Source organism: Nilaparvata lugens, unplaced genomic scaffold, assembly GCF_014356525.2.
Source record: "Nilaparvata lugens isolate BPH unplaced genomic scaffold, ASM1435652v1 scaffold7309, whole genome shotgun sequence".
NCBI classification, from domain to species: domain Eukaryota; kingdom Metazoa; phylum Arthropoda; class Insecta; order Hemiptera; family Delphacidae; genus Nilaparvata; species Nilaparvata lugens.
This window is the reverse complement of record NW_024093058.1, coordinates 1-13910: the sequence shown is the minus strand read 5'-3', so window position 1 is coordinate 13910 and position 13910 is coordinate 1. Positions and strand designations below refer to the sequence as shown.

General features: G+C 36.1%; 1 long non-coding RNA gene across 1 annotated transcript; it reads left to right on the top strand.

Annotated features, from left to right (window-relative positions):
* Positions 1-18: 18 nt before the first annotated feature.
* Positions 19-13283, top strand: LOC120356621. Its single transcript, XR_005574091.1, has 4 exons — positions 19-245; positions 985-1112; positions 2488-2686; positions 13053-13283. It is a non-coding gene; the product is annotated as an uncharacterized LOC120356621 (long non-coding RNA).
* Positions 13284-13910: the final 627 nt, after the last annotated feature.

The following is a 13910-nucleotide window of genomic DNA, read 5'->3' as shown; positions in this document are numbered from 1 at the left end:
CTTTAAAAATATAACATTGAAATATTGAAATATTATTTGCAGGATTGAGACCACAATAGGAGGCATAAAGTCCCTTGATAATTTTGAAAACAGAGACGTTATAGTGAGGTCCACGTTATAATGGCAGTGGAGGAAAGTAGGAGAACAACGTTGCCAATTATCTGCCTTGCCACTGCCTTCTGAAGAGGATAGCTTGGTCAATTTTACCACCAACTTTGGTCAATATCTATTGTTAGTTCCTAAAGGTAGTGGAGAAAAATAGAAGAACAACATTGCCAATAATTATACATAAATATCAGATGTACTGGTATCAGCTATCCTCTTCAAAAGACAGAGAATTGGCAACGTTGTTCTTCTATTTTTCTAGTGGAGAAAGATAGGAGAACAGTAGGGCCGATTCTGTACCTTCTATAGAGGATAGCTGATACCGTTAAGCCTATATCTGATCTGATATCAACTGTTCATTCTTGTTAAAAATAATTAATTATATTTCATTTGGGATTCCATCCCTTCCAGTTAGGCCGCAACTCCACCTCAGCATCTTCATTTCAGTGACCTCCAGTCTGTGTTCATGGGCTTTCTTAACTGCCCAGGCCTCCGCTCCGTATGTCAACGCGGGCCGCACGACACGACTGTTTTATAGATTTTGCCCTTAAGTTTTTCATTCCTTCTATCACAAAGTATTGCAGTCATTTTCCTCCAATTCATCAATTAATTTACTAGATGTGCTATTTCGTTGGCCTGTTCTCCGTCTGCATCAAAGGTTGAGCCCAGCTAATAAGAGTATAGAAACTCTAACTTGTACTAAACATGATTATTTCAAGTATGCATTGTGATGATCTATGAATTAATTTCTATTATACATTATTCATTATCTCATTTCCATTTTCATATGATGTGTCTGATAATTCGTGAACTGTGATTCCATTCATTCATCTGTGAATTTATTATATTGTCATCCAATTTATCTATGTTCTGTTACAGGCTCTGGAAATTGATGAAATGGAACAAATTATTTGGACAAGACACTAGAAAAATTCTACTCGGTCGGTTTTGTAATCATACCTCAAGATACTTGCGAGATCTTCGTCTGCACTGCACTAGCATTTCAGGTAATTATCCAACTAGCCTACTATTTTGTATTCATTTCAGTGACAAATATTCATTTGTACCGTAAATGAATAAATGAATATCACAACTGAAATAGAGAGCAAACCTTTGTTTAGGAGGAAATTAAAAGACTCGAATAGTGCTTTTACAGTGCTACAGAACTTTTCGAATCAAGACAAGTTGAACTCATGATTGCTGTGTTCAGAAATAAATGTATTAATACAACGTTATATGTATGCTACTTTATTGTATATGACAATTGTAAATATTGGTGACATACTCAGTTATGCAGAAATAAAGGTTATAATTATTATTAAATACGTCCGTTCTTTAGACCTCACCGCTCGGTGAGTGGTACCATAGATATAGATAGCATAATTAGAAGTGCCATAGTAGAGGGCGTCTATGTGACGCTGGTAGTCTCTCATACTGTGCCGTTCTTACAATCTCACCCGTCCAAAACAGTAATAATTGACAGTAGTCGACAGTAGAACTTCCGTCAGGAACTCCACACTAATAAAAAGCCATTCGTATATTTAATACTGTATACTATAATATTATTATATGGGCTGGAATATACTACCACCGTTTGTATGTGTTTCGTATGACAAAAGTGTGTGAAGGAATGTCTAAAACTTGGGAATTCCAGTCGCGATGCAAATCATTCATTCATTCACTATTATAATTTTTACCACACTTGATTGTTTCTTTTCAGCCATTGGTGATAAGATGCTAAAACAACCATGCCATTGGCGGTATTCGAACCCACAACCAGCACAACGCAGCCATAGCAGCTGCTTTAGGCCGGATTGTATTTTTAATTATTTAAAAACTATTTAAACAATAGATACCAAATCCTCAAAATTGATAATAAAACCAGCCTTGATTATAGTCTTGCACAGGGAACAGTCCTGTCTCCGATTCTCTTCCTAATCTACATGAATGATCTTCCCAAGTTAGAATTAAAAAATGGAGTGTCAATCGCTTTTGCCGATGACACTTGATTGTTATTCAAGGGAGCCAATTGGGAGGATACTAAGAAAGCAGCAGAATCCGGGCTCAAAATAGTGAAATCCTGGTTCTACTTCTTCCTCACCCCCTGTTTCTCTTCCCGATATTTTCAATGCATGTTAGTTAACATAACTAAGTTGCATGTTATCCCTTTATGATTTTCTTGCATTATTGTTAGTCATTGAACACTCAGCATCTGTGCTCAGGTTTTTTCAAACCTTGCAGGGACTTGGTTTAATATATCTATATTATTTATCCTATTTGATGGAATTTCATTTTTCATTTTATATTGTATTTTAGTTTTTTATAATCATTGTTATTGTAATTATGTTTTTGGGAAAAATGAAGATTTGATTTGATTTGCAGTCGTCGCCGCCGCACCACGATCACTCGGCGGCATCCACATCTAGTGGTGGTGGATCTACATGCAAGGAGCATGCGCACTACCACTGGATGTGGATGCTGGATGAGTTGGGCAACCTCGGCCGCTCCAGTACCAACTGCCCGACCAGGTGTTGCTAACCATATTCGGCTACTTGCTGTCGGTTTCAGGGCATCAGCTCTGGTAAGTAGCAAATTAACAATAATTATCTGTGGTTTTATTGAATTATAATGTCGCATCCACACTATCGCCCAAGTGCGTACTAATGACGACGACCGCGAGAGTGTGGATGGGTGGTTTGCCAGTGCTGGCCTTGGTTGGCCTACGCTGGGCTGGCCGACGCTGGCCGACGTTGGGCCAATATGTAGCTACAACAGCTGAAACCATACAGGCTATACCTTACTATCATTCTCTAACTTATTGACTTGGACTCTTCAGGTATTATGTGTGTAGGTGTTGTGATCGAATTCCCATCTAGCTGTTAACCCTGTTGTCAATATGTGCAGTAGCACAAGTATTCGGGGTGATTTACAGCATTTAATTTGGATTACTGTTTAGTAATAATCATTCATTATTTAGCATTTGAATAAATGCAATTTCTCATGAATTTTCATCTGTAGACTGGCTGGCCGCTATGGCTTCGAATAAAATGAGCGCTGCTATCCAGAGATTGTCAGTTTGGTGTAAGCGTGAGCATACCTGACGCTGACTAGCAATTAGGGTTCGATTCCCGGGCTGGCAAATAATTTCTAGATAGTAGCTCTCATCGAATTTCCATCCAGCTGTTAACCCTGTTGTCAATATGTGCAGTAGCACAAGTATTCGGGGTGATTTACAGCATTTAATTTGGATTACTGTTTAGTAATAATCATTCATTATTTAGCATTTGAATAAATGCAATTTCTCATGAATTTTCATCTGTAGACTGGCTGGCCGCTATGGCTTCGAATAAAATGAGCGCTGCTATCCAGAGATTGTCAGTTTGGTGTAAGCGTGAGCATACCTGACGCTGACTAGCAATTAGGGTTCGATTCCCGGGCTGGCAAATAATTTCTAGATAGTAGCTCTCATCGAATTTCCATCCAGCTGTTAACCCTGTTGTCAATATGTGCAGTAGCACAAGTATTCGGGGTGATTTACAGCATTTAATTTGGATTACTGTTTAGTAATAATCATTCATTATTTAGCATTTGAATAAATGCAATTTCTCATGAATTTTCATCTGTAGACTGGCTGGCCGCTATGGCTTCGAATAAAATGAGCGCTGCTATCCAGAGATTGTCAGTTTGGTGTAAGCGTGAGCATACCTGACGCTGACTAGCAATTAGGGTTCGATTCCCGGGCTGGCAAATAATTTCTAGATAGTAGCTCTCATCGAATTTCCATCCAGCTGTTAACCCTGTTGTCAATATGTGCAGTAGCACAAGTATTCGGGGTGATTTACAGCATTTAATTTGGATTTTCGTTTAGTAATAACTATTCATTAATTAGCATTTGAATAAATGCAATTTGTCATTAATTCCCATCCAGCTGTATATACCGTACTCATGGATGAATATAATAATATATAGCCTATCTATAGATATCTATCTATGTGAAGGCCATCTCACACCGCCGTAGCGTAGCTTGTAATACGTTTTTGAAAAACGTAGCCGACATATTTCCTAATGTTAGCCAATCTGTCCATTTGAATCTGGCATGGCATAATAATAATATTCGTATGGCTTTTATTGGTGGGGAGTTCCTGACGGAAGTTTCTCCTCGCCTGAATATATATCATTTAAGCCGTCAATGGGCCTCACGACTGTCATACTTCAGCCGTGACCGACAGTTTAACGTGCCCATCCAATTTAACTTGAGGAGATAGAACAGCTACGTCTTCCGAAGACTTATTTCAATAGGCATTTTACGAGGTGTTTCCTAAGCGACGGCTCTACGATTCTACCCGAGCGACATTGTAGGCTAGTCTATAAGTCGGCAGGTCAGGATTGGTTGGTTGCTCCGTTTGGGTTGCTGCTAGTGAGGTCCACGTTATAATTGCACTAGAAAACAAAGAAAACAGCGTTGCCAGAGGATAGCTGCTGTTACTGCTATAGGCCTATCTCATGTCATATTAACAACTGTTCATTCTTGTTTAAAATAATCAATTATGTTTTATTCGTCAAGGAAATACACATTCCAATGATTAAACAATAGGTGATAAAATTTGATTATTCATTTATTTTTCTAAACACTATAATCATAATAAAATTATGACGATGGAGGAAGAACTAGGCAGAGCCTGTACCATTTCTCTTCCAAATTTTGATAGAAAGTTGATGTTTTCCAAAGAAATAATTGAGATTAAATATTTTGTTCATCAATTATATTATTCTATATTGTTAAAACACGATCTGGCGACGTTGAGGAGCTAGAGAAGGATAGAGAAGGATCTGCTTTGTCGAATGATAGACACGGTTGGCAATACCAATGTTAATTATTAATAATACTGCCATTATAACGTGGACCTCATGTATGTAAATTGTTATGTATTTTTTATTTCTGCACTTTTTTGTAATTGATTTGAAATCCAGGTTATATGCTTCTTTTATTAAAATGTTTATATTGTTTTGTTCAAAAGGCAAATACATTGATTCGGATTTGTTTCAGTAGTTGACCGCAGTGTCTTTTATATTATCTGTTTCAGTTGGGGCAAACTGAGCCGCTTCGGCGAGCGGGCCAATAATTTCAACATTGTTTCAATTCCAAGTTGATTGTTTTGAATTAATATAGTCTACTGTTACAGAGAGACTATGCCTTTTGAAAATATAAACGGTTACCTGATAAGTACCTTAATTTGTGTTATGAAATATGATTGATATCCAACTATTTAATAAATTTCTCAATTTGAAAGATTCAAATGATATTATTTCGATTATTTACTTGCCCACCAAGTGCAGTTTTCTCGGTGAAAGCTTAAACCGAATTGGATCAGCTGGTGTGTTTTAATATCAATTAAACTTAACATGGATTTAATTCATATTAAGCCGACATTTGGTTCAAACTGGTACTGTGAAAACGGCTTTTAAATCGTTAGAATTATTCAAGTAATTAGTATGGTGATTATTATCATAGAAAAAATATATCATAAGAAGATAACTCTATGGTATAGATTGTTCATGTTTCTTTGTGCGTTTTAAAACAGTAAAGAAAAAAGTATCTCAGGTTGGGCTGAAATTTGCACCATAGATGAAGCTTTATCTGAGAAATGTCTGAGCCAAATTTGGCACCCCCAGCTACTATACAGGGTGAGTTATGCAGCTTCAAACGTAAAATTTGCAAATTTTCAAACGGTGAGGAATTTTGCAAATCGGATTCCAGATTCATGTTCCTCTCATCAAAGAGCATAAGGTCACGAAGTTAGAGCGATTTTGATTTTTCACAAAAAAATTAGATAAACCATGGATTTTATGAAAAATGCGAATGTGCCAGATTCGGTTGATATTCGAACTATGGAAAGAGGTTGACTCAACAAGTGATAGATAAATGTCTTTTATTTTCATTTTATAACATTACAAATGATGTGGGCGAAGTTGAGGCAATAAGAGCCCCCCTTTTCCACTTGACCCACAAGTATGGGTCTGTTTGTGTAAATGGCAGAAGATAAGAAAAGATTCATTGAACAATTGACAAGTTTACTTGATAGAATACTTGACAATTATATAGTCTAAAATAAGAACTTAGTCAAAAATAACAGATTAAACTAGCTGACGTACAAACAACTCTAAAGTAATTTTTCACTAAGTTACCAAGAGGGATTATTAACTATGGAATGAGAAAGAAATCAATAAAAATGCTTACTTTCTTGATCAGATTTATTATAGTTTTTAGTATAAAAGATTTTTTTTCAAAGAGCAAAGAATAAAGAGTTAACCTGATTTCAAAATCTCAGTCCAAGTAAACTGAAGATCAGTAGTAAATTATACAAGAAAATTTACAATAATCAAAAATATAATAGCTGTAAATTCTGCTCAAAATAAGATCTAGTTGCACGAAATTTGTTTAATAACTGATTAAATTATTAGATTTTTCTGTATTAGCTGTTATGCTACTATAGCGGTGACTGAGGACTCTATAGATTTGTTTCTATAAGTATTTCAGAAGAAGTTGCTGTTGTGGGCTGTACAACTCGCTTTCCTGATAGATTTCCCTTTAAGAATCTGATCTGTTTCATTTTCATGATGGCCTATGGGCTATGTGAGATAATGGGATGATGTTCCAGTAATTTAACCATAACTATTGAACGGTTCATCAGAGCCTTATTTTGTAGCAAACGTTGTTGTAGAATATAACATTTTTCTCATCATCATATACCGTAGTTGAAAATTTTGTCACTGCAATTAATAAAATCAAACTGAGAGATTTAATGCTTCAAAAAAAGCAGGACCGCATCTCTAGTAGAATTTTCCCTAGTTTTTATATCTCTAACTTTTGTTAGCTTCATAGTAGCTTTGTACGCATGAGGACCTTTTTTGTATAATATCAAATTGACTGTTGAGTAACAAGTTCTAATTACTAACTAAAGTCAAGAGTAAAGAGCTATTTTATTCGATTTTCAATATAATCATTATATACCGTAGTTAGTAGGTATAGCATAAAGTTTACTTTAGTTCTGTTCATAGATAGCATACAGCTTTTGAATTTGCCGGTTGATAACCTAGTTTGAATTTGCCGGTGAGCCAACATGATAATGATGTTTCAAAACCTTTTGAATAATATAGAATGAAGAGTGAATCTTTTTATGAATAATTCTTTCAAACGTAATAAAGACATTAATCTATAGTTATAAAATTCCTTATCTATAAAAAATCATTTGAGAACCATTGAATGTCGATATTTTTTCCAAATGTTTCAATCAAAAGTACTTATATATATTCCCAACTTTTCAATGAATAATGGTATAAATCAACTAGAAAATATATTTGAAACTTTTAAAATAATTATTTGAATATCATAATTCTAATTTGATGATAGATATACTTAATTATTTTCTATTATTTTTTTGCGTTGTGTAGTGGTACGGCTGGCTACCTGCTGTTCAAGCTAATCAGCTGTTTGATGTTCATTATTTTTTTCAACTATGAATTGCGTTAATAGTGCTTCCAATAAACAGGATAATTTGATACATCAGAGAAATAATTTAAATATTTTATTTGAACGTATCAATTGTTAATACATAATTATTTTTTCATTATTATTTTGCGGTGTGTAGTGGTACAGCTGGTTACCAAAATCCGTCTCCATCGAGGTCAGTTACGTTGCAAGCACGCGTTGCATTTTTACCTCCTGTGTTCTTCTGAAACCCTGGTATTGGTTTTTGATTTTCCTATCTCTCCAATGTTAAATTTTTGGTTCAAGTGATACAGAATGACGTCAGGGTGATACAGAGATACAGAACGGCGTCCATCTTTGATTTGATACAGATATTATCATCTCTACAGAGGATGAAATCCATAAATAAATATTATTTGAATAATTCTCTATTATATCAGTGTTTAATGATATTTAGATAGTTTTTAATATTGGTTTCAATTGACCTACAGATTTTTTGGTTATTTTTTTTTTGACTGAAAATTGTACTCAACTCAAAATGAATTGAGGTTATGAAAATATTAACCATCGATAACCAATTTTTGGAATTTTTAGTCTGAATCTAAATTTAAAAGAGGAATAGGACAGTTTTTATCTCATCTCTCCGATCATTTTGATTTAAATTATATGTGGAAATAATTAAAGAATGAAACTGTTAATTTGGTAAACAGATACAGGAATTTGGAGGTTAGCCTATTTATATTTAGCATATTTTCCTAGTTTTATCCCAACCTAGCAAATAATAACAGTTTAGCTTGTTAGAACGACAACTTGGTAAGTACCGGTAAACCTAATGATAAATCTATAATGTAATAATGGAAAGAATCGGCTTGTACACGTAGGGGATAGGATATTTTTCAATGACGCATCATCCCCAGGAGACGTCTCCACCGTTCAGCTGCTTTTGTGATAATGCATATTATAATTTGAATGAATTTATGATTGATTATTTAAATTTTTATTGAAAGTGGTCACTGTTTTATTTGCCATTCGAATAGTTGTTCTGTAATTATGTGTATTGAATACAATGAATGAAACAGAAGGTATTGGAGGTATCTCCAATAGGTCGAGTTTGTGAAGTTTTCAGTTAGTCCCTAGCAAAGCATGGGTTACCTGCTGTTGGTAATATTTTGTTTTTTTATTTGACCACTCTACAGTAAGATTGTACACAATAATAATATCGTGGGTCTGTTTTTGCAGTTGCTTGGTATGGATTGTAAGACACAGAAGAAGACGCATTTAGATGTTTTTGGATCTTGAATCTTGATGCTCACAGAAAAGCAAGTCAACCAGACAGGTGAGTCACACAACATTAGTATACTTTTACTCAAGTAGGCCTATACTTACTTAGTTACTTACAACTTAATAGTTGCTACAATACTATTTTCTGGCTATCAAGTTTGTCAGTGGCTCAATTCAGGGCAGTATTCCACCACCAATTCAATTCAATACTAGCAGATAACCCGTGCACCGCAATGGGCTAATTAAAAATTTAACAGACTTAAAACTTGACCTACCTTAATCTTGGAGAATAAGCTAATAGGCTAATATTCTTTTATATTAAAAGAATTAATATAACCATCCACGGTGAATAATTAATAATCTATATGCAAATTGTCAAGTTAATCAGTCCAGTAGTTGAGGCGTAATGCTTGATACTTGTAGATATCCCACTAGTAGCGCGACAGCGCCGTGGTCGTCCCTGCGGAACACACCGTCATCATAGAATTCGTGCAGGCTATAGTAAGGCTTTTGTTGTAAGTGTCTCTTCTGGAGGTCCTTGAAGGTGCCTATGCTTTTGATATTTTTTATTTCTTCTTCTGGGAGATGGTTGTAAATCCTGCTGCATCTGGTTGTAAATCTGGGCCCCTCTTGCGCCAGTCCAGTTCTCACTGTCAGTATATGGGTGTCATTATGTCGTCTTGTGTTGTATCCATGTATATGTTGGTTCCGTTGGAAATAATCCGGTCTTCTTTCAACCATCAGAGCTGATTCAAAGACACGGGAGTGTTAGTATTCCAGTCTCAAAAAATAAAGTTTTGCAATGTGCCAGGTAGTTTTCATTGTTTATAATTCTAACGATCCTTTTCTGTAGGTGAAGAAGCATGATTTTTTCAAGTATGCATTGTGATGATCTATGAATTTCTATTATGCATTATTCATTATCTCATTTCTATTTTCATATGATGCGTCTGATAATTGGTGAACTGTGATTCCATTCATTCATCTGTGAATTTCTTATTTTTTCATCTAATTTATCTATGTTCTATTACAGGCTCTGAAAATTGATGAAATGGAACAAATTATTTGGACAAGACACTAGAAAAATTCTACTCGGTCGGTTTTGAAATCATACCTCAAGAAACTTGCGAGATCTTCGTCTGCACTGCACTAGCATTTTAGGTAACTATCCGAATAGCCTACTATTTTGTATTCATTTCAGTGACAAATATTCATTTGTACCGTAAATGAATAAATGAATATCACAACTGAAATAGAGAGCAAACCTTTGTTTAGGAGGAAATTAAAAGACTCGAATAGTGCTTTTACAGTGCTACAGAACTTTTCGAATCAAGACAAGTTGAACTCATGATTGCTGTGTTCAGAAATAAAAGTATTAATTCAACATCATATCTATGCTACTTTATTGTATATAACAATTGTAAATATATGATTGTTATGGTGACTTACTCAGTTATGTACATGCAGAAATTAAGCATATTTTTAATAACACAGTGTTATGATGTGGCAATTTAATATCTGGGTAGAATGGATCCCTGCAAGCCATTTTTTAAAAATATACAGCAATTTGACTCTTCACTGTTTATTAATGCTGCAGGCTCTTACTTTTCAAAGATATCTTGAATATATTAGATCTAATAAGCGATCTACATGAGCACTTTACTAGAGAGTGTATTCAAGTTGATACCGGTCAGGCTTTTTATTTTAGGGAGCTTCCTCCATCTAGGGATCTAGGGTCTCTAAAGCCTGATGTTTTTGCATATATGTCCTGCATATATAGTATATAGATAAACGTGACGTGTGGTTAATGTGGTAATTTGTTGTTTGCAGGGTTTGTTGGAGGCGAACGACATCCACAACAATGGGATAGCGGGGTTCGGGCGCCAACCCGACAGTGACAGTGGTGCACTGCGAGATCCACCACGGACAGACGGGTGGCTTGTACGGGCTCGGCCAGTTCATCGACAACCGCATCCATTCCCACAGCAACCCCACCGCAACGAGATCTACAACGGCCATCAGGGTGGCGTCTTCATCTTGGGCGAAGGCCGCGGCTTGATCGAGCATAACAATATCTATGGTGAGTGAATTGCAAACATCACTATGTTATGCCTAGTCCTCAGTCGCTGGCCCGCGTTGGTCTTGCCATCTACACTGCAATGTGGCCAGTGCCCAATCAAGGCCAGCGTCAAACAATACATGCACAATGGAAACTCGGCTAGAATCGTGACGTCAAAATCCGCCATCTTGAAAGAAAGCCAATCTAGCCAGTGCCGCCCAGAGTGGCAATGATTTAGCCAGTTCTTCTGTCCTATTACATCAGCTGTTCAACTTTGTCGCCTTGACAAAATGTAGCTTGTATCAGAATTTATAAGAGTTTTTCCAATCACTTGATAAATCAAAATTATTCATTATATCACAAATATTTTATTCGATAATTTATTAGATACTCATTTACACAGAAAAATCAGCAAAACAAACGACAAAACAGGCATTGGTTGACTAGTGTGGATGGGTGGTTTGGCCTTCATTGGCCTACGGTGGGGGGCTGGCCTCCGCTCGAGAAAAATTGGAGCGATGGCCAATGAAGGCCAGCGCTGGCAAACTACCCATCGACACACTGGCGGTGGTCATCATTGGGCCAACATGTGGCTGCGGCATAAGGACCCTTATTACTGCCTTGGCGGCTCCACCGGTTTATTACCGCGTGTCAGCGCGTTCTACTGACTGCTACAAGTCACCACCAGGTTTCTAGTGGTCGGTGATATCTGTATTCGCCTCACTTGTTTGTGCTGTCCACGTTGGCAGCAGATGATGTCGAATCGATGACATGAATCATTTTGTAGTGGGATAGCTCTAGGTGAACTAGAGACTCGACTGCACTGGATATAGAGTGCTGTCTTTGAGTCTTTCAACCCGGCTCACCCTGAGGGTTGAAGGTTGGGGCCGGCAACGATAAGATAGCCTTGGATGCAGTAGCTAGATTTTAGGAGTTGATAAGTGACGTCGTTCGGCCCCTCGAAATAAACTCCTAATAGCCTCTCTTATTTGGAAAGTCCAGAAAGTTGGTTATGTATTATAATTTAAACCATTTATTCATTAATGCTCATGTTTTCCTAGTTTTATCCCAACCTAGCAAATAATAACAGTTTAGTTTGTTGAAACATCAACTTGATAAATAGCCTACTTCTAATGATAAATCTATAATATAATAAAGGAAGGAATCGGCTTATACATGTTGGGGATAGGAAATACACAAACGACGCATCATCACGTCTCAACTACTCAACTGATTAACTTGAAATGTTGCTTATAGATTCTTTATTTACTGAGGATGGTTATAGGCCTTTTTTAAATCGTTCAAGATCTCAGTAGGTAGATTTTGTAAAGTTTTCAGTTGCCAGGGTTCACGGGTTACACCTGCTAATGGACAATTATTTGCTCTTTAAATATGAGTGCTCTACAGTAAGATTGTAAACTTTAATTATATGTGTCTGTTTTTGCAGTGACTCAATGTGGATTGTGAAGACACAGAAGGGGACGCATTTGGATCTTGAATCATGAATGTTGAATCTTGATGCTCACAGAAAAGGAAGTCAACCAGACAGGTGGGACACACAACTTAAGTTACTTATTCTCAGTTATAATTAAGTATACTTACTTCTTACTAAGTTAATAGCTACTTACGTACAACTTAATAGTTGCTACAGTACCCTTTTCTGGCTATCAAGTTTGTTAGTGGCTCAATTCAGGGCAGTATTTTATCACCAACTCTATGTAATATATCTATTTTGATGATCTGGTAGTATCCGAATCGAAATACTTCTACTACTAATTGAAAAATTGCACTATAGTGTTCGATTTTGATGACACTACAGTCTAAATTTTGAATAATAGTTATTAAAAACTATTACCCACGTTTAGAGCGCTTTCGATTTTCAAATCCATTTTTAACACACATTAATAACTATTATTCAAAAATTGGACTGTAGTGTCGTCAAAAATACGAGTAGATCAAAATTGAATTATCAACTAGCAGTTGGTCATGGATAGTGAAATAGATGAGTACTATAGTGAGGTCTATAGAGTAATATAGAATCTTGGCCCACAGATATTCGTAAATTGGGAAACACAACTTTAAAAATATAACATTGAAATATTGAAATATTATTTGCAGGATTGAGACCACAATAGGAGGCATAAAGTCCCTTGATAATTTTGAAAACAGAGACGTTATAGTGAGGTCCACGTTATAATGGCAGTGGAGGAAAGTAGGAGAACAACGTTGCCAATTATCTGCCTTGCCACTGCCTTCTGAAGAGGATAGCTTGGTCAATTTTACCACCAACTTTGGTCAATATCTATTGTTAGTTCCTAAAGGTAGTGGAGAAAAATAGAAGAACAACATTGCCAATAATTATACATAAATATCAGATGTACTGGTATCAGCTATCCTCTTCAAAAGACAGAGAATTGGCAACGTTGTTCTTCTATTTTTCTAGTGGAGAAAGATAGGAGAACAGTAGGGCCGATTCTGTACCTTCTATAGAGGATAGCTGATACCGTTAAGCCTATATCTGATCTGATATCAACTGTTCATTCTTGTTAAAAATAATTAATTATATTTCATTTGGGATTCCATCCCTTCCAGTTAGGCCGCAACTCCACCTCAGCATCTTCATTTCAGTGACCTCCAGTCTGTGTTCATGGGCTTTCTTAACTGCCCAGGCCTCCGCTCCGTATGTCAACGCGGGCCGCACGACACGACTGTTTTATAGATTTTGCCCTTAAGTTTTTCATTCCTTCTATCACAAAGTATTGCAGTCATTTTCCTCCAATTCATCAATTAATTTACTAGATGTGCTATTTCGTTGGCCTGTTCTCCGTCTGCATCAAAGGTTGAGCCCAGCTAATAAGAGTATAGAAACTCTAACTTGTACTAAACATGATTATTTCAAGTATGCATTGTGATGATCTATGAATTAATTTCTATTATACATTATTCATTATCTCATTTCCATTTTCATATGATGTG